The following is a 21265-nucleotide window of genomic DNA, read 5'->3' as shown; positions in this document are numbered from 1 at the left end:
ATACCCATCTTCGTCAACTGTTCCTCAATAGGCTTGGTTTCCAGACCCTTGATCATCTTTCACCCTCCTTTGAACACATGTCAGCTTGTCAATATCCTTCTAAAACTATGGTGCTCAGAACTGGACACAGGACTCCAGGTGGGCTCTGACTTAGACACTATACCTCTGTTGATGCAGCCTAGAATCGCATTCGCTTTTTTGCTGCTACATCACACTGTTGACTCATGTTGACTTTCTCTTGAGTAGAGGGGACATTTGTTTTGGTGACCTATGTGACCTGTTTTGGCCAATAGGCTCGGGGAAGGGGGTTGCCTATAATAGGCTTCTGCCGTGTCCTTTATTTACAAGTACAAAAGAGGACTTGGAGGAGGGACAGCCTGTTCCACAACACACACACACACACACACACAGAGAGAGAGAGAGAGAGAGAGAGAGAGAGAGAGAGAGAGTGTGTCCTTTATTTTCCTGGCTGGAAAAATATTGCAACATTGAAAAATACACATACAATTTAGAGGGTGTCAGATATGAGCAACAGACTGAGGTGAGCAAGGAACCCTATGACAAAGTCTTAGACTTAAGGCAGAACCAGAAGGCAAATCAGGAAGCAGGACTGAGCACTCATTGTTCTCACCACCCAGATTTAGGAGTGTGGCGTGGGAAGGGGTATGATCTGGGAAGAGGCCCAGAAGCCTGATAGAGATGAATGGAGGGTTACATTTTACCTCTAGACCTGTAGTTCTCCACCCCTGCTCTAAGCATAGTCTGGGAGCTTTGGGGTGAAAGGAGTCAGCTTATTTATTTATTTTTCCCCAGCTGCATTGTAATTTAAAGGATGGAGCACCCTAGTTATTTTCCTTTAACTTGGTTTTCTCTTCTGACAATTGCACTAACAGACCTGGTTCTATTTATGCCATGAAATTTATGTATCTTTACTAAGGGAGAAGCTCATCTATCTGCCATCCCGTGTCAGCAGAATTATAAACCTGTCAATGGCACAGTATTTCAGAAGTGACCTATGCTGGCAGTAAACACCAATGCAAATGCTCCAATAATGTATCACGCGCAATGAAACAATTCCTGGCAAATAATAACCATGCTATGAAATAAAACAGTGGCATACTTCTGTGTCTTTAAAATAATGAAGAGCTTATACATCAACTCCCTTGAATCATTTAGAGGTTGTCTTGTTGTTGCTGTTGCTTGAACGTTTTGTGTTTAAGAGCTCAGCATATATTTGCCTTCCTTTTTAATTCACCAACAAATGAAACTTTTACTGCCATTAAATAGGAATCACTAATACGGGCCAGGCAAGCACAGCCCACTAGCTATAGACGTGAGCTGAGGAAAGCCATGTTTATGGTCTTCCTGAGACTGAGCTCCCTGGGACTCTGTGGTTGTTCTTTTCCCTTGAGAACCTAGCAGACCACAAAGCAGGGTTCGTGCATTGTATTTGACTGTGAGAATTTAAGGTGGCTTTGCATGATCTCCAGGATCAAAGGGAGCATGCGTCTGAATTAGGGATGGGCAAATCGGTCAATTTCAGTTTTTCTGCATTTTTCATTTTCCCCACGCCACTCTTAAGTTCTGTCCTCCACATTTCCACATCTGTTTGCAATTAAAAACAACAACAAATCAAGTTTGCATGAAAATTCAACAGCATCTTTGCACGAAACTCTCTGAACAGGTATGCAATTTTGTCCGCAATCTTTCTATGCAATTTTGCCTAATATGTGCCTTTTTGCACAGTGATTTTCCCTTGTAAAATGTATTTCCATATGCTAGAAAGGAGGGATATAAATAGATTAAGTAATAATAATACAAGCTTAACTGAATTTCTACTCTAAATGTCAGCTGCAGTGGAGAATAGCAAGAGTTTACTATTGCGCTCATGTTCTGTGTGTGTCCTTCCCATAGGCATCTGGTTGGTGGAGGAAATGGATCCTTGTTCTGGTTCTGTTTTCTTATTTGATGGACAGAGCCATCCTGACTCAAGGGTGGTACTCAATACTAGTCCCACACAGAGTAGGCTCACTGAAATTAATGGGCATGGCTAACTTAGGGTCATGAATTTCAATGGGTCTACTCTGAGTAGGACTTAGTTGGCAGCAACCCAAATATTTCTAATTGGACAATGAGATATTTTCTTCTTTACCTCTGTGTTTGCCGCACAGCAATGTCCTCTTACTTTTAGCTGATTTATAAATATTCTCCTCCCATTAAGATTTTGTTCCCTGGAGTCATTTTCTCAATCCACCACACTCTTCCCCATGTTGATAATCAATTTGTTGTTTCAACATGCTCAAGCTGCAAATTAATCAGGGCCCTTTGAAAGTCTACAAACGGCACTCACATGTTGTAGGAATGTCTTACGAGGATAAGTCAAATTAGTGTAACCAGCACAAATTAGCTCCATTTCAGAAGGTGTGTAACCCAGCAAATCCCATCTTTCACTCACTGCATGCCATAGGATTATGAAGGATTTGTCTTATAACAGAACAGCTAATTACATCTACACATTTAGAGCATTGCTGTTTTTGCCATCAACATTCAAAGACTGAGACATTCCATTAAATGATTAAGTGTATTGAATCATTGGACTTCATTCTGCTCAGTATTACAAGGAAACTAACCCAGATAGGGCATACAATGAAATGCAAATGTTAAATACTTAATCCTTTGACTTATGTATTTATCCAGAACTGGTCTTCTGGGAATCAAACATCTTCCCTCCTGCTGCAGCATTCCTTTGGAAAGCAATAGGTTCAAGCACAGTAGGTCACCTGTAGGGATGAGTGAATCTGCCAAATTCGTTTTCTGACAGTTTCTCATTTTTCCACTTTTAACTTGAGTTCTCCACCTACAGCTTGTGGTTTCTTTTTCAAAGTCCTCATGAAAATCCAACAACATTTAGTGCAAACTTCTCCTGATGTTGCCTAAGATACACATTTTTGCAATACAATTTCTCCTCATAGAATGCATTTTAATGTTGTTTTTACTAATATATGCATTCCTATGCACACTGTAGTATATAGATTTTTGATCACATTACTTGGCTGGAAAACTGTACTACAAAATTCAGAGAAGCGCAAAGTTTGAAGGATGGCTGGGTTTCACTGTGGGTAAAACTAAGAAACTCAAAATTACAGAAGAAAATCTGGCAGTGCTCAGAACTTTCCCTCAAAAGCAGTTCACTTATACCTCGCTGCAAAAAAAGACATAGAGGGGCAGAAAAATGCAGAGAGTTAGACTGAATTGTGAGCCTTTTCCCTGTGTACTTTTTTACTCTCTCCCATGTCCCATAATTAAACCAGGAATTCTCAAATTAATTACAGATTCCCATTTCATCAGAACTGGGAAACTACGGTTACCAGTTTTAGAACAAGCCAGGATATTTAACCAACTTCAGACCATGTTTTCATATCTTGGCTTGTTCTAAAACCCTCGTTTCCTGGACATGCATCACACAGGAAACAATGGTTAGCTGAAGACTGCTGGGTTTCATTGCTGGCTCAAGCAAAAAGAGGGAGAAGCAAAGGGGCTACATGCACCACCCAAAGGCTTGCGCATATTTCACCTTATTAAGCTGAGATGTGATCATCTGAATTTGGCCAGTAAAAGGATGTCAAAACATGGGTTAGATTGAACTGGATGTTGTGGACGGGGCAAGGGTAAATAACACAAGCCTGCCATTTTCAGCAACTGTCCGACTGTCAGACTTGGGTCTCTCCCACACACGCGCGCAACAGCTCTAAAAGTTAATTATTTCAGATTTATTGGCACTTTAAAAAGCCCTGGTTGGAGCTCAGCTAATTTCAGTCTTCTTCCAATGACACAGTTGCCTGAACTAAGCTCCGCCCCCTTTCCCCCCAACAGGAAAAACGCCACTTTCTCTTCCGATTAGTTTCGCGCTTCTTGTTTAATCTCGTGATTCTATGAGATCTTGGAGATTGTACTCCCACCATTTCTGTGTCTGTATCACTATCTGAGCTCTGCAGCAGTATTCCTGCTCTGTGTCTCTCCACTTTCCTCTGTGTGTACAGTGGTACCTCGGGATGCGAACGGGATCCGTTCCGGAGCCCCGTTCGCATCCCAAACGGAATGCAAGACGCGACGGCGCATCTGCGCATGCATGAGTCGCGTTTTGCCACTTCCACACATGCGTGTGACATCATTTTGAGCGTCTGCGCATGCGCAAGTGGCAAAACCCAGAAGTAACGCGCTCCGCTACTTCCAGGTTGCCGCGGAGCACAACTCAAATGCGCTCAACCCGAAGCACATTCAACTCGAGGTATGATTGTACAATTCCTGTGGCTAATTGCTCCCCGCCCCACTAAGGAATTCTCTCTGTTCTTCCACTGTCTCTGTCCCTGTCCTGCCTGTCAGAGAGTCTCATTCTCTGACACCGACTTTCTTGCAGTGTTGTCTTCCCTGCTATGCAGAATCCTCAAGGAGCAATGCATGAGAGCCAGTGTGGCATAGTGGTCAGCATGTCAGACTAGGCCTTGGGAGGCGAGGGTTCGAATCCCCACTCAGCCATGAAGCCCACGGGGTGAGCATGCCTCTCTGCCTAGCCAGAGAGTTGTTGTGAGGATAAAATGGAGAGGAGGGAGAACGATATCCACCACTTGGAGCTCCTTGGAGAATAAGATGGGGCCTAAATGTAATAAATAAATGATTATGCCTGGGTCTGTTCCAACAGTATGCATGTGTGTGTGTGTGTGTGTGTGTGTTTTCAGAAATGCCTTGAAAAGGCTAATATGCAACTCAGGGGGGTGGGGCGGGGAGCCTTGACAAACTAGGTAGCTGAGGGACTCTAAAGTGATTGTCGGCTGTCGCTTTTGACTGATGCATCTGCCAAGAATCAGAGGCTCGTGGAAGGCTGACCTTGTGCTGGGGGTGATCTGTCTTCATGGGAACTGTCATGTGCACAAGTCTCAATTTCACAGAGGAAGAGCCCGGAGTGTGAAATGAAAGAGCCTTGGACCTTGCTAAGGAGGAAAAATGTGGAAAAGCGTCAGGGTCTCACCAGTGGTTAAGAAACCATCTGCAAAGGCTCTGCTCTCTTCAGCACCACCACACATACATACAAACACACACACACTGATCTGATAAAGATAGGCACAAACTATTCACTATGTAGACTCCATGATTCCTTGACACTCTGCAGTTTTTTTAATCAAAAGCAGCCCAAGGCAACTTGCATATGAGCAGAAGTTGACAGCTGGTTGCAGGGTAAATGGGGAAACATTGCTTAAACCTCCCGCCCCACATGTAAATCTCTGTGTAGAGGGATCGATTGTTTAATCGCTCTGGGAATTATAGCTCTGAGAGTGGAACAGAGGTCTCCTCATAACTCTCAGCACCCTTAACAAACCACAGCTCCCAGAATTCTTTGGGGGAAGCCATAACTGTTTAAAATGGTATATCGTAGCACTTTAAATATGCAGTGTGGGTGTGGCCTAAGACTCCATCTCCCCTACTTTATGTGTGACCGTGGTAGACACAGGAAAATACACCTTTGCCTCTTGTCCCCAGGTCATCTTGTTTGGCCTTTATTGCTGAAAAGGCGATTGGGATAATTCTATAAGGTTTTCCTTCATGCTAAGCAGTTCTTATTTTTTAAACCGCCCTACGTCCATGCAGCAGTAGGGAGAAAAGGGGCTAAAATAAGTGTGATGTTTTAATTGTGCTGCCTTTTAGAGTGTTGGGTAAGCTGCTTTTGTTCTTTTTTTTTTTTTTTCATGCAGGGGGTGGGCATTCACATACTGACAGTTCAAACAGAGATTTCTCTCTGGGTTCTGAAACAGCATTAAAAACAGCAGACAAACGGATCTGACAGGAAGCACTGACTGATGTCCAATATTCACTTATTAAAGAATATAAATGAAGTAAGGAAAGGCTGGGAGCTGATTTGATATGTCCATCTGGGATCATTTTGGAATGACAGGAATAGCAGAGTATTATTAGGTGACAGAATTCTGTTGTTCTGAGAGGTGCCAAGTGAGTGAATGTAATTTTGTGCAAAAGGAGTGGGGGGGGGCAAAGATTAAGCATTGCACTTACTCTGGAATTTAAAAAGGTTGAAAGCCGTTCTTAGTTATCTTTGCTGATTCTTTAAGATGGGTGGAGAATGGTGTTTTTTGTTGTTGTTTTGGCAAGGAAGCAAACAAACAAAAATATGAATAGATTGCAATTTAAGTTTCCCCCTTCTAGTCTAGAAGACTGTCAAAACATTTAACATAAATTTCAAAAGTTCAGATAACTGACAGTGCTTTAAAAAAAGAAAAGTATTGCACAGAGATAAGTTGCATGCATATGAATAGGAGAAGGGAGCAGAGGAAATAATAAGTTTAAAAGTTTCACAATGGTGAGAAATGAGTGGTGGTGATCTCCAAAGTTCTGTACAGTGGTGCCTCAGGTTACATACGCTTCAGGTTACATATGCTTCAGGTTACACACTCCGCTAACCCAGAAACAGTGCTTCAGGTTAAGAACTTTGCTTCAGGATGAGAACAGAAATTGTGCTCCGGTGGTGCGGCAGCAGCAGGAGGCCCCATTAGCTAAAGTGGTGCTTCCAGGTTAAGAACAGTTTCAGGTTAAGAACGGACCTCCGGAACAAATTAAGTACTTAACCCAAGGTACCACTGTGGTGGCGCTGTGGGTTAAACCACAGAGCCTAGGACTTGCCGATCAGAAGGTCGGCGGTTCGAATCCCCATGACGGGGTGAGCTCCCGTTGCTCGGTCCCTGCTCCTGCCAACCTAGCAGTTCAAAAGCACGTCATGTGCAAGTAGATAAATAGGGACCACTCTGGCGGGAAGGTAAACGGCGTTTCCGTGTGCTGCTCTGGTTCGCCAGAAGCGGCTTAGTCATGCTGGCCACATGACCCGGAAGCTGTCTGCGGACGAACGCCGACTCCCTCGGCCTATAGAGCAAGATGAGCGCGCAACCCCAGAGTCGGTCACAACTGTACCTAATGGTCAGGGGTCCCTTTACCTTTACCTTTACCACTGTATTGTGGATTTCACATAGGCCCCATCAGCACTTTACATTCAAAGCAGTATCATGCCACTTTAAACGGCCATGGCTTCCCCTGAAGGATCATGTCAATCTGAAGTTTGTTACACACTCCTCTAACTAGGCAAGCAAAAGGCAGTATCAGTCACCAAGGACATATTCCAGCCAGGCATAAACACCCAAGGAGGGCGCAAAGCACTGCTGATGAGAGGTGTCTCTTGGGAGGGTGTGTGGCCTTGCACTCATCGCCGCTCATCCCAACCAAGGTTTGCATCTCATCAAAAATGCTTGGTGCTTTTCTTCGAAGAACCTCCCATTTGCAGAGAGTAAATTGGGAGCATCCAAGATGGAATTGCTGGCAGTGGAATGAATGGAACACCAACCACCACAAAAGAAAGAGGGGAGGGGGAACCCGGGAGAGTGTGTAGGAAAAGTAGACAAATCAGGAGAAATAATGTCAACAAACTCCTGCAGATACGCGAGGAAATCCAAAATCCAGCAGTGCAAGCAGATGGCTGTAAAAGCTGTGCGATGAAACAGATTACTGGGGGCTCACCCAAACAGAGAGATCACAAATGAAAACAAGGCCCTTTTTTTTACCATGTTGGAGAACAGGATGTCAGAAAGCTGTTCGGATATTAAGCAGAGAGAGTTAAACGAGGGGAGATGTGCAAGGATTTTAGAAATCCGCAAGGCTCAATTGTCAGACTCCTGACTGAAATCTCAGCCTGTTCACATCCACAAAGCAAAGCCTCCTTTGCTTCCTCCAGGGCTCTCATAACTTCTGAGAAAAACCTGCTCTGAGTGCTCCTGTTGTCTGAAGGATGGTAGGCTTGCCTCACCGTTGATCTATACAAATGATTTACCCACAAAAACCCATGTGTTTCAGTGGATAGACTTGGCATCCGCTGCGAATTACTATGCAGGATTCAAACACAAGCACTCTCCCCTCCTGTGGTTTCCAGCAACTGGTATTCAGAAGCATTTACTGCCTCCAGCTGTGGCAGCAGAGCCGTCATCATAGAGAGTAGCCATTGATAGCCTTCTCCTCCATGAATTTGTCTAATCCTCCTTTAAAGCCATCCAAGTTGTTGGCCATCAATGCCTCCTGTGGGAGGGAGTTCCATAGTCTAACCATGCACAAAGAAATCCTTTCCCTCCCCCTCCCCTCTGTCCCAAATCTTCCAACATTCAGCTTCATGGGATGTCTAGTGTTACAAGAGTGGGAGAAATACTTTCTCTATTCACATTGAGACAGAAGTCAGGGGAATGGTGTCAAGATACAGGCCTGGATGAACAATGTAAGACAAGTGTGTATCAATAGCTAAACCAATACTTACACAGACAAATGAGATTTCTACAAACACCTGGCTGTTAGCTTGCATCGCAGGGGAAATTTGGAACCACTGGCTGTCATGAAAATTGTCAAGCGGTGGGAAATATGTGTGCACTTCACGCTTCCGGTTCGCTCCACCACTAACCTTATCAGGGGCGCTTGCAAAGCAAGTCTCTGGAAAAGAAATTCTAAACAAATAGGCTATAAGTTAGCAAATAGCAAAAGGGGTTCCCAGCAATCATCTGATATACAGAACGCCCCTCAAGCAATTTGCACTTGGCGGTTCAGCAGGGTGGGAAGGAAACATAACTGGGGGTTTGGAAGCTACAAAGCTGTAAATTTGTGGAAAGGAATTCAGATCAGCGAAGAGTGGCTAAGAACGATAGGGTGACTTTGGAGCAGAAATAGCCTTTTAAGAGAGAACAAATATGCTCATATAATGTTTACATATTTAAACGGAGGTCTCAGCTACACGATGCATTTATCCTGATTTTGTGCCACTTTTAAGTCATGGTTCTCTCCCCCGCCCTGCCCCTATTGAATGCTGGGAACTGTAGTTTCCTGTGAGTGCTGGGGATTGTTTGAAGTCTGCTACCCCTCTCAAAGAACTACAATTCCCAGGGTTCTTTGGGAAGAGGGATTGTTTGTTAAACCAGTCTGATTAAGATTAAATTAAATTTAAATTATTATTAAAAAATAGAAAATGCTTCACAGCATAATTTATAGACTGCTTTGCAGCATACAGCCATCAAAGCAGTATACAAGAGAAAAACAGAGTATCCAAGGCTGCAAGGACAAACTGGTTTGAGCAGGGGTTGAAGCCATTTAAGAGAGACACCATCACGCAAGCTGAGCCTTCTTCAGGCACTTCCGAGGTTTTGGTGTGTTCCTGCAGGGATTTTGTAATAATGTTTGTGGGAAAATGGAAATTTCAGGAGGGACTAGAATTAGGAAAGATGACACCATGCAAATGTTGATGGAGGCAGTGGAGGCACAAAGAGCAGGAAGGGTAGAGGTACTTGAAGAAGCAGAATACTCCCATGTTGTGGAATTCCCTCCCAAGAGACGTTAGACTGGCTCCCTCTTTGCTATCCTTCCGCCATCAGGCTAAGAACTTCCTAATCAGGCAGGTCCTATTCAGACAGCATGTGCTCAGAATGGCTTCAATAACTTGGCATTAATAAACCTGAGTTTTCTTACATCCTTTCAACAATAAGTCTTACCAGGCTATTTATTCCTGCACCCTGATGCAATATTTACCAAACTCCAACAAGACTGAGTTGGGTTTCAGGCAGAGTTCTCTCTCCCAATCCTTACCTGGAGATGCCAGGGATTGAACCTGGAACCTTCTGCATACAAAGCAGATGCTCTATCACTGAGCTAAGGGCCTTTCTCCTGAATAGTCCATCAAAGGCTCTGAAGGTAAGGACAAGGGTTTCCTTAAAGCAGGCAGGAAGCCACTGCATTGATAACTAGGAACACATACAATGAAAAGCAACTTCTAAGAGACTGGTATGCAAGGTCAGAGACAACCAAAGGGCTGTTGGGGTGGGGGGGGATAATTAGCCCAGTTAAAAGAGAGATGGGGGGAATCACTGAAGTGAAACCAGCTATGACTAAGGGCCATAAAGCAAACTGTGAGATGCAATGGTCTGATTATGCTTTTTTGACCTCTGTGGACCATCAAGACCAGAGCTGCCATTTACAATGTCAAGCAAACCGGGACGAACAAGCACAAATTTGCATAAGATATCCAATCGGCAATTTATCCATGGAAGTTGCTTACCCAGGGAGCAGTGTTGAGAGGGTCAGATCTGCAGGCACTCATCAATATCTTCTTTCGTTTCCTTTGCAAAAGGAAAAAAGACCTCTCAGACCTATGAACAGCAATCTAAGGCTGTGTGCACATTTGAAACACATTATTTCCCTCAAAGAATTCTGGGCACTGTAGTTTAACTCTCACAGGGTTACAATTCCCAGTAGCCCTTAACAAACTACAGTGCCCAGAATTCTTTGGGGGAAGGCTTGTGCTTTATAGTGTGTCTTTAGCCTCAGTTAGCTCCATCTCCTCCAAAATATGAAGCTGCTTGAGGCCAGTGTTGAGTCCTTGTTGCTTGGAGTCTACAGGAGAAGATGGTTCCACACAACTGGGAATTCTTATTCTCCTGTTACTTCAAATGACCCTCACCAATGAGCAAGTGAATCAAGAAGAGTAGAGAATGTCAACTCTGGAAGCCACAAGAAGCCCAGCCAGCGGACAGAAACAAATCCAAGTGTTACTTCAGGAAGGCATCTGAGTTAAGTTCAGGACAGAAGTCAAGAAGGCAGCGATGGAAGCCAAGGGAGACCTGTAAAAAAAGGCAGCTCAAGACTTAGCACCACCCTGAGGTAGGCAGATGAAAATTCTAGCCAATCAGAAACTGGGGAAGCTCAGTTGTCACATGAAGGCACTTGAGATTAAAGAAGGTTCCATGATAAGAGCCAGGAATCTTTTTCAGCCTGGAGGATGTATTCTGCATGAAGGCAACCTTCTGAGGACCCCAAACCAGTAGTGCGGTCGTCCAAAATGGGCAGGTCAATGGGTGTGCCTCTTAACTTTGTTTATTGGGGAACATTTCAGCCATGCAGACATCACAAACCCAATTACTTATGTCTCTCTGTTCTCCATTCAGACAAGCTAGAGACGTGATAACAGTCCAAGGACACATTCCAGTTAGACGGAAGCACTCCAGGTGAGGGTGGAGCAAGGCAAGTGAGGGGTGTGGTGTGGCCTGAGGAGCATTGTGGGGGGTACAGAGACTGGGGTGCTGCATTCAGCCCCTGTGCCTGAGCTTTCCCAACCTTGTTCTCCGGCTGCTTCTTCTCTGTCATCCACTTATCACTAAGTGAGAGTCAGCATGGTGTAGTGGTTAGACTGTTGGACTAGGCCCTGGGAGACCAGGGTTCAAAACCCCACTGTGCTGTGAAGCTCACTGAGTGACCTTGGGCCAGTCACTGCCTCTCAGCCCAACCTACCTCACAGTGTTGTTGTGGGGATTGATGGAGGAGCGTGGGAAGCACATATGCTGCCTTGAGCGCCTTGGTCGAAAAAAAGAAAAAAGTTTGTTATAAATGAAATGAATTTGTCAATATGAGCTAGATACACTTCTCAACTGACCCCCCAACACACAGCAGGAGATAGCTTGGACACATAATATATCGGGATTAATCAGGGAATAGCAGTACTCCGTATTGGTAGGCAATACGAAGGAATTTATAGTCCAATGCTGTTTCACTTTTAAACGTTCATTTAACTAGGGTCCACATTCTATGGACAGTGTTGGAGTCCTTGTAAAAAAAAATGACTGCTCATCTCTTTTTGACCAGTCATTCAGTTCAGCTGACAAGCATGAAGGGTGCTGAATACAGTGATCTCCCAAATATCCAACTGAAGAATTAATCAGCCATGACTTCTTAATATTCTGCATTTTCTGGGAGGTTCTGCAGATGTGCGTGAAACACACAACAACCAGCTTTACTTCCGTTCCTCTTTGCTGTATGCTTTGACTGAATAATGGACCCAGGAACCCTCTCTTTTGAGTGGTGGTTGCTAATATTAAAATAACTGGAATAATAATAATAGTCAGTGTTTATAGCAGGGGTCGGCAACGTTTTTTGAGGCTGGTCTGGTCCACTCCCCGGCAGACCTCTTGGTGGGCCGGAGTGTGCATGCCTGTGTGTGCGCTCAAGCTTTTTCCTGCGCTCTTCTGGGTCGGAACAGCACCAGAAATAGTGTGTGCATGTGCACGGGCTCTCCTCCATCCCGGAAGTGTGCCAGAAATAGTGTGTACGCACGCGTACGGGCGCTTCTCTAGGTGAGGAGCTCCCGTGCGCATGCGCACACACTGTTTCCAGCGCTCTTCTGACCCAAAGTCGGTCCCTGTGGCGAGAAAAAATGTCACCATGGAAAAAAAGAACAGAGTCCCCATGCCGATCCACGGAACGGCCGTGGGCCGGTTCCAGGGAACTCATGGGCCAGAACCAGCCCATGGGCCTTAGGTTGCCGAGCTCTGGTTTATAGGCACTTTAGGCTGCATGCACACTCATGTTTGAGTAAGTTCCAGATGTTGTTGGACTCCCAACTCCCATCAGCCCCAGGCAGTGTGGCCAATGTCCAAGGATGATGGGACTTGTGGTTCAGCAGCACCTGGAGAAGCCGCTGGTTCTGCATTCTGGCTGTAAAAAGAATGGTGGATTTCTTTATGCAAGATAGGGATGAGTTAAATTATTACAAGAAGTATGAGTATGAATCCCACTGTTTTGACAACTGATACCCAAATGTATGCTTTTTCTTCCTAGGTTTAGGAACATAAGGAGAGCCTAGCTGGATCAGGCCAATGACCCCTTCTAGTCCAGCATCCTGTTCTCAAACTGACCAACAGCTGCTTGTGAGAAACCCATAAGCAGGGCCTGAGTGCAAGATGTGCTTTCCCCACTTGTGATTCTCAACAAGTATCCAGGTATTCAGATACATACTATCTCCAACACTGGAGGTGGAACACAGCCATTGTGGCCTTATCCTCCATAGTGGATGTGCTTGGTGAGTATCTGGGGGAACATATCCAGAGCTGGGACACCACCACTGAAAAGGCTCTGTTCCTTGTAACATCCTCCACACCTCAGATGGCAAGGAACCTGCTTTCTTCCTTCTGGAAATTCCACTTTGCTTAGCTACATCCTGGTTGTAGCCCTCTGCCAAAGGCCACATCCACACCATACATTTAAAAGCACAATTAATCCTGGGAACTGTAGTTAGTTAAGGGTGCTAGGAGTTGTAGTTCTGTGAGGGATCCTCTAGCAACTCTCTGGAATTGAACCTGAGGCTGCCTGCATCCAAAAACAGATGCTTACTACTCAGCTACAGCCCTTTCCCATCATTGTAGAATATTTAAATCTTCTGGGCCTGTTTTCCATTCTGTGCTGTTGGTTTTGTATTCCTCTCAAGGGGTTGTTTTATTCTTGTAAGCTGTACTGAGTGTTGCAAATGCGTTTGAAAGGTGGGACAGGCACATTCCAAACAAACAAACACTCAGATTGGAAATGCCAACAGTGAGGACAGGATAAGAATCTAACGAGACCACATAATAAGTGTTCTCTAGCTTAGGGATGCGGGTGGCATTGTGGGTTAAACTACAGAGTCTAGGGCTCGCCGATCAGAAGGTTGGCGGTTTGAATGCCCGTGATGGGGTGAGCTCCCGTTGCTCAGTCCCTGCTCCTGCCAACCTAGCAGTTCAAAAGCACGTCAAAGTGCAAGTAGATAAATAGGTACTGCTCTGGCGGGAAGGTAAACGGCATTTGCGTGTGCTGCTCTGGTTCGCCAGAAGCGGCTTAGTCATGCTGGCCACATGACCTGGAAGCTGTACGCCGGCTCCCTCGGTCAGTAAAGTGAGATGAGTGCCGCAACCCCAGAGTCGGCCATGACTGGACCTAATGGTCAGGGGTCCCTTTACCTTTACCTTTACCTTTAGCTTAGGGTCAGCCCTACCATTAGGCAGAGCAAGGCCACTGCCTCAGGTGACATATGCTGGGAGGTGCTGGAGACCCTGAGCTCCCTGACCATACCCTTCTGTGGGAAAAGAGAGCTGTGTGTCACGCATCTTGTTCTGTGCCCTTATAAGTATCCTACTGACCCCCTTCAGGGGCAGTGTGGTGCCCCATTGCTAGCACTGGAGTAGAATTCACTACTGTGTGTTTGCGTGCGTGCGTGTTTGTCTCCATGCGCCATTTTGTCCTTTGCCTCAGGCAGCAAAATGTATTGGACTGACCTTGTTCTGGCTCTCAGACTTTTGTTACCATTTTCCCATTCCTCACCAAGGACTAGAAACTTGTTCCCTCTCCTTGCCCTTCTCCTCTGCACTAGCCGCACTTTGTGAGCAGCTGCAGCATAACGATACAAAGGAGGAAAAGCCCTTAACACTTTTCATTCTCCCCCTCCGTTTGCGTTTTTGGAGACAGTCCTTGACTTCTGTCCTCTGGGTGTTTTCTCTAATTAGTTATGATGGAGAATTAGGAGGTGCAAGGGCAAGAGATTGCGGGAGGAGAGTGACTCCTTAATAAGCATGAGTCATTGGCCCACCCTCCCCGCCTCCCATTCCGGCCCTCGCCCAGCCTTCTCCATCACAAGCTGCTTGCTGCTTGTTATGAAATAAGAGGAGGCGGAGGGGGCGAAACCATCCTAAAAGGGAATGAGATAGAAGGGGCTTTGTGCCAGCCTGACACCCGGTGGGCCTTCTGTCTTGCCAAAACCACTCATTAGATCCGCTCGAGCAAAGTGTGAGGAGCATGCTGATTCTGCAGCTGCCGCCGAATTTGTCATGTCCTGCAATGGTGGAACCGCAATCAGGATCCCTTCCCACACGACGCTGCTTAGCTCACCATGCAAGCACAACAAAACGCCCACTTCAGGACAGGTTTCCAAAAATTGATGGCCGTCTCATCGTAAAAACAAACGGGCAGGAACACTGGAAGCTGCCTTGTACCAAGGTCTCGTTTGCACCGTGAACTGAAAGCACAACACTACCGCTTTGTAAAGTCATGGCTTCCCCCCAATAATCTTGGGCACCGTAGTCTGTTAAAAGCGCCACTGACCTTGCAGAGCTACAGTTCCCAGCATCCTTAATAAACTACAGTTTCCAGGCCTCTCCATGGCCACATTCACACCACGTATTTAAAGCACTGTGATACAACTTTAAAACAGTCCCACCTCCCGGCACCAAGGATTTGGGGAACTGTAGTTTTTTAAGGGTGCTGAGAGCGGTTAGGAAGAGACCCCTGTTTCAGAGATTTGCAATCCCCAGAGGTTCCTGAGAAGATAAATTGATGGTTAAATCCCTCCGCAGACTGTAGCTTTGTGAAGGCAATAGGGAGGTCTTCTAACAGCTCTAAGCACCCTTAATATACTACAGCTCCCAGAATACTTTGGGGGGGACCATAGCTGTGACCCTCAGAAGATTGCCTAAGTGGGAAAATGGCCCTTGGGCTTAAAGAAGTGTCCCCCTCCCCACATCTGGTACAAATGACCACCTATGTAGTCTTATGTGGTTTGATCAATTTTGTTTAGACAAGAATCCAAAAATTCTATTATCACTTTGGTCACTGACAGAATTACAAGGTGATATTGTAAGAACTTCAGAAGATAAGAAGAGCCCTGGTGGACCAAGCCAATGGCCCATCTAGTCCAGCATCCTGTTCTCACACCCAGATGCCTGTGGGAAACAGGCAAGCACGACCCAAGTACAAGAGCTTTCTGCTTACCTGTGGTTTCCCCCAAGTAGTGTTCAGAAGCAATGCTGCCTCTGACTTGGGAGGGAAATGGCTAGTGGCCATTGATAGCCTTGTCTGCCACAAATTTGTCCAAACCTCTTTTAAAGGCTTCCAAGTTCGTGGCCATCAGTGTCTCCTTTGGGAGTAAGTTCCATAGTCTAACTATGACTGCATCTACACTGATCTGTAAAAACGCTTTTTTAAAAACCCCGTGATATAGCTCTCAATTCAATTTTCCATTAATGGTGGATCATTGCTCTATAGCACCCTCTGGTGTCACATTTTTATAACGCATTTTTAACGTTATAACTGACCAGTGTAGATTAGCCCTATGTGCTGTAAAATCTATCAAGATGTACAAGTGATTGTTACATACTAGCCTAGAGAGCCAGTAGGGTGTGGTGGTTAGATTACTGGACTTGGACCTGGGCAACCAGGGTTTGAATCCCCATTCAGCCATAAAGCTTACTGGGTGACCTTGGGCCTGTCACCGTTTCTCAGCCTAACCTACCTACCTACCAGGGTTGTTGTGAGTCTAGAATGGGGGAGGATGAAAACCATTTATACCATGATTCCTGTGTTTCCTGTATTGCAGGGGGTTGGATTAAATGTCTGTTTGGGCCCCTTCCAGCTTCTGCAATTCTACGGCCACCTTAAACTCATTGGAGGTAAATGTGGCATATAAATGTAAGAAATAAACAGAACAAAACATAAGTAAACCTGCCAATTAGAACCTTGCTCTGTTCACTGCCTCCGATAAACAAAGATTCATTTCTTAAGAGTTCTCCTCACTTTGGATTTTACAGCTGCAGCACTTTTCTCTGCTCCAGCCCAGACGAGAGTGGGTTTTGCTTTGCGAAATCAAATCAAGCAAAACAGGCAGCTCTTTCTCTAAATTCATTCATGCAGCTGCTGATCCCTGATCTGTGGCGTAGCTTGGAGTTTGGTATGGTAAGAAGAGGGTGTAACTCATTTAGGCTGAATAATTTATGCGTATTTAGAGTGCTCAGAAGCCAGAAATAGGCCCCTCGGCAAAACTACCGGTGGTTAATAAAAATTGCTTTCCTTGTGCAGATCTCCAATTTGCCAATTAACCATTAACATGTTGGCGGGGGGTAGGGTTAGATGCCGTGTTTTTTACACCCCTAAATTATTGTTGTAGCTGCACAGTGCTCTTAGATTTACTCTTTTCCTGAGCGTTAAAATGGAACAGAGTCAAAAATCGTAACTTGGTGTAGTTGTGGGAGAAGCTTTTTCCTGTGAGCCTTTCCAAATTTCTTCTAACACGGTGAGAGAAGGAGACCTTGTAGGGTGTTGCAGGGAACGAATGAATGGAAGAAGCTAGTAAAAGCCACATCTATTGCTCTGTCCAGTTTTGCTGCTGGCCCCTCCCACCTCTGGCATGTGGCCCCCAGAAGGGAATGTGGCCCTCAGCTGATAAAGGCCACCCCCAGCCCTGTTCTGAAGAATTGCAGCATCCTTAAGCATCTGTAATCAGTGCCGTGCATTGGAGCCATCATCTACCAAGAAACAACTGGATGGGGATGAACCTCCACATTGGCTTTGTGTAAGAAATCAGGGCAAATGCTCATCAAAATGTGTCAGTTGGAGTGGCCCTGAGTATGCTAGCAGCATATTGGATTGCATCATCCAGATAGCTCCCACCAGAGGACCCAAGTCAGGATGCAGAAAGAAGCAGCATAGGACATGTCCTGTGGTGCCCAGAATCAGAAGCCTACACAATGGGGGAGAAATTGCAACTCTAACTCACATTCTGGCTCCATCTCACATCATGAAGCCCACCTGAAGGGCCTGTACTCAGGAGTTGCATCCAAGATCTCACTAGCATCCCTTGGCACAAGCCCATCTCTGAAAAACAGCCTTTCCTCCCAAGCTGGTTCCTTACTTTCTTCTTCTGTTCCTTTTTCTTTCCCTTTTAAGCAAGCATTACCTCACTCACTTCTGATCCAGGAAGCATAGGAAGCTGCCTTTTACCCTCGAGTGTTTGTGTCTGGTTGCAATATGGCCTTGAACTCAGATAATGCCTTTTGTTCTCTGGGTGGATAGAGGGTGGCCATGAGCAGCTATAGAAGCCAGTCTACAGAGGTAAAAGTCACACTTGCTGCTCCACCCCCTTTTGCCTCTGGCCCCGCCCAACATTGCCATGAAGCCCCAGAAGGCTGCCCCAAAGGGAATGTCGCCCTGGAGATGAAAAACATACTCACAGCCCTGCATTTGAAACTCTTCCCCCTTATACAGTTGTACCTCGGGTTACATACGCTTCAGGTTACATACGCTTCAGGTTACAGACTCCGCTAACCCAGAAATAATACATTGGGTTAATAACTTTACCTCAGGATGAGAACAGAAATCGTTCTCTAGTGGCGCGGCGGCAGCAGAAGGCCCTATTAGCTAAAGTGGTGCTTCAGGTTAAGAACAGTTTCAGAAGAATGGACCTCCAGAACTAATTAAGTACTTAACCCAAGGTACCACTGTACATACATACACACCCCAAACCATGCAACCCATTGGTTCCTCCTGCTTCTGGACCTATGACACCTTGGCTTTGCTCTAGGTGCCTCTTCTGATCAGTCAGAACTTCCCGACTCTTCTAGCTTCCCTATTTGCTCTCATATGATTCTGCCTGTTCCTCCTTCTGCTGACACCCAACCCTGCCAGCAAGGCATTGGTTCCTTCTGACCTAGCTCTAGATGTCTCTGGGTCAGTCCAACTTTTTTCCTGGGTAGCATTCAGAACTATGTCCCTGCCAACCTTTCTATGGGCTGGTTAATAATAATAATTAAAATACATCAAAACACATTAAAAAGGTAAAGGTACCCCTGCCCGTGCGGGCCAGTCTTGACAGACTCTAGGGTTGTGCGCCCATCTCACTCAAGAGGCCGGGGGCCAGCGCTGTCCGGAGACACTTCCGGGTCACGTGGCCAGCGTGACATCGCTGCTCTGGCAAGCCAGAGCTGCACACGGAAACGCCGTTTACCTTCCCGCTTGTAAGCGGTCCCTATTTATCTACTTGCACCCGGGGGTGCTTTCGAACTGCTAGGTTGGCAGGCGCTGGGACCGAACGGCGGGAGCGCACCCCGCCGTGGGGATTCGAACCGCCAACCTTTCGATCGGCAAGCCCTAGGCGCTGAGGCTTTTACCCACAGCGCCACCCGCGTCCCTCAAAACACATTGGGAACCAGCAATTAAAATGCAATTTGTCCTGACAACAGCCCAGCGGGCAGCATTCTCCGCACCTTATTTTTCAAGGGCCTGTTTGAACAGAAAGGTCTTGACCTGCTGGCAGTAGGATAACAAGGAGAGAGCCAGTCTAACTCGCTTGGGAAGGACTTCCGCAATATGAAAGCAGTCACTGAAAAGGTTCCGTCTGTGTCACCTCCAACCATGCCTCTGATGTTGGTGGGACCAAAAGAAGGTGCTCACCTGAGGATCTTAGCACCTGAGCGGGTTCATAGATGGAGATATAATCTTCCCAGTAGCCTGGGCCCAAGCCATATCATTCTGCCCTTTGATTGCTGACATCTTCATTCCAGCTCTACTCTGGATAGATTTCTCAGCTCAGACTCTGGAGGACATTCTCTCTCTCTCTCTCTCTCTCTCTCTCTCTCTCTCTCTCTCTCTCTCCCTCTGGTCCTGTTCATGCCAGGATTCTCACATCAGCCCAGTGCTAACTAGTAGACAGCGGGGAAACCAAAACAAAGTGTCTTCCTAAATCCAGGAGCACCTAAGGTGCTTTAAAAAAATGCCTCTATCGATTATCCTGCTGCTGTCCACAGTTCTAATCAGTGCTTCCATCTTATATCTTCTCTCGTTGCTCCCTGACAATTAGTGAAGTCTAAGAAAGAAATATGCAAGCACAGTGCCGTTAATTGCAAGGTGTAAATTCAGCAGTGAAAACTCACCAAGGTTCCTTCTCCAGGTGTGATGTGCATCTTGATCACATGGCTTCATGGTTCATTGCCATGCAGCCAATAATTCCAAGGAGGCTGCAACAATGTATTATATACCGTGGGCTCATCCATGAACAGCATACAGAGAAAGGTGTAAGGAGTTTGATGGGGGGGACACAATAAGGAGGGCCTTGCAGGTAAGCCCAAAGGATTAAAGAACAAGAAATTATTTCACGTAATGAAAAACACTTGTGCACATACAGTGGTATCTCGGGTTAAGAACTTAATTCTGGAGGTCTGTTCTTAACCTGAAACCGTTCTTAACCTGAAGCACCACCTTAACTAATGGGGCCTCCTGCTGCTGCCGCTGCACCGCTGCTGCACGATTTCTGTTCTCATCCTGAAGCAAAGTTCTTAACCCGAGGTACTATTTCTGGGTTAGTGGAGTCTGTAACCTGAAAGCGTATGTAACCTGAAGCATATGTAACCCGCGGTACCACTGTACTATATAGCTAATCTGTCAGGCACACTATGTAATGTTCCCTGCAGGTGAGTCCAAGTGTTCCCTTGAAGAGGATTCATATTTGGACAAATGACAGATGACCCCACTTGGAGGGGCAGGAAAGCCCTCAGCACTCTCTTCTGTACCCTCCCATCAGCCTCACACTACAGGAATTACACCTTTGTAGCTTTTTCTGCTCCACAGTCGCAAAGTGGCATGGCTTTACATCATAGCTCTACGCCCTTCAAGGTTTGCAAACACCTTCACTGGAAGGTGGAGGTCACTGCAAAAGAAGGGTCTACCAGCATTTTTAAGCCTCCAGATGACTTTAACCCTTTCCTGAGACATTTCTCATAGCTCAGTCAGCAGGACCCACTGAGAGCTGTCCAGGGTCCTGACCTACATTGCCTGTACCTGCCTGAAAAAGACTATGTCTTTCCACTTTCCCTGTGAACCCCAAGCCCCAGCAGAACAGGGTGCAACCTATGTTTGTACGCAGGCACCCTGTTTCTACACATTGCATTGGGAGCTGTTGTACTAACTGACAGAGAAAGGTAGGGCAAAAGTGACTGGAAATTTTGGCGCAGAGCTAATCATATATTTCAAATTATAATAAAAATCCAACATGTCAATAAATCAAAATACCTGTTTTAAAACCAATGGTGTGTTTTTTCTATATAAAAGAGTAATATTTCAGATAGAAAACTAAGGTTTCATCTGCAACTCTTACAGCTGCATTTCACTTCTGTATCAAGAGTAACAGTTTGGAAGCTAATGAGGACATGTATTGCATTAGTGCGTCTGTTGTTTACAGCGGGGGCAACTTTCATGTGATGGACAAAGCCTGACAAGTTGAACTGCATGTTCCAATAAAGAAAGGTATTAAGGAGATCCAACTGATGTGCCTTACATGAAGCTTTTCTGGGCTTTTATGTACTTGAGTGGGTGTCACTTTCGGTGTCGGTGGTCTTTTATTTCTCTGTGTGCAGTTAGAATGGAACTTTCCCAATGCAATTTTGGCTGAATGTCTGGAGAGAACATTTAGTCCATAATGGATAGGTGTCCAAAAGAGAGAAAGACATAAAGTATATGATGGTACAATTGCACAAAGGCATGTAGAGATGTGTCAGAATACAATGCACCCAGTGTGCCATATTAGCAACACAGGTTGTGAGTATAAGCACATTTTAGGAAGGTG

The 21265-nt window shown here is 45.6% G+C and overlaps 1 non-coding gene across 1 annotated transcript; it reads right to left on the bottom strand.

Annotated features, from left to right (window-relative positions):
* Positions 1-9670: 9670 nt before the first annotated feature.
* On the bottom strand, positions 9671-9741 carry TRNAT-UGU (transfer RNA threonine (anticodon UGU)). The gene has a single exon. It is a non-coding gene; the product is annotated as a tRNA-Thr (tRNA).
* Between the last annotated feature and the right edge of the window lie 11524 nt (positions 9742-21265).

The sequence above is a fragment of the Podarcis muralis genome, chromosome 7, assembly GCF_964188315.1.
Source record: "Podarcis muralis chromosome 7, rPodMur119.hap1.1, whole genome shotgun sequence".
NCBI lineage: Eukaryota > Metazoa > Chordata > Lepidosauria > Squamata > Lacertidae > Podarcis > Podarcis muralis.
The sequence above is the reverse complement of the archived record's forward strand: the minus strand, read 5'-3'. Positions and strand labels throughout refer to the sequence as shown.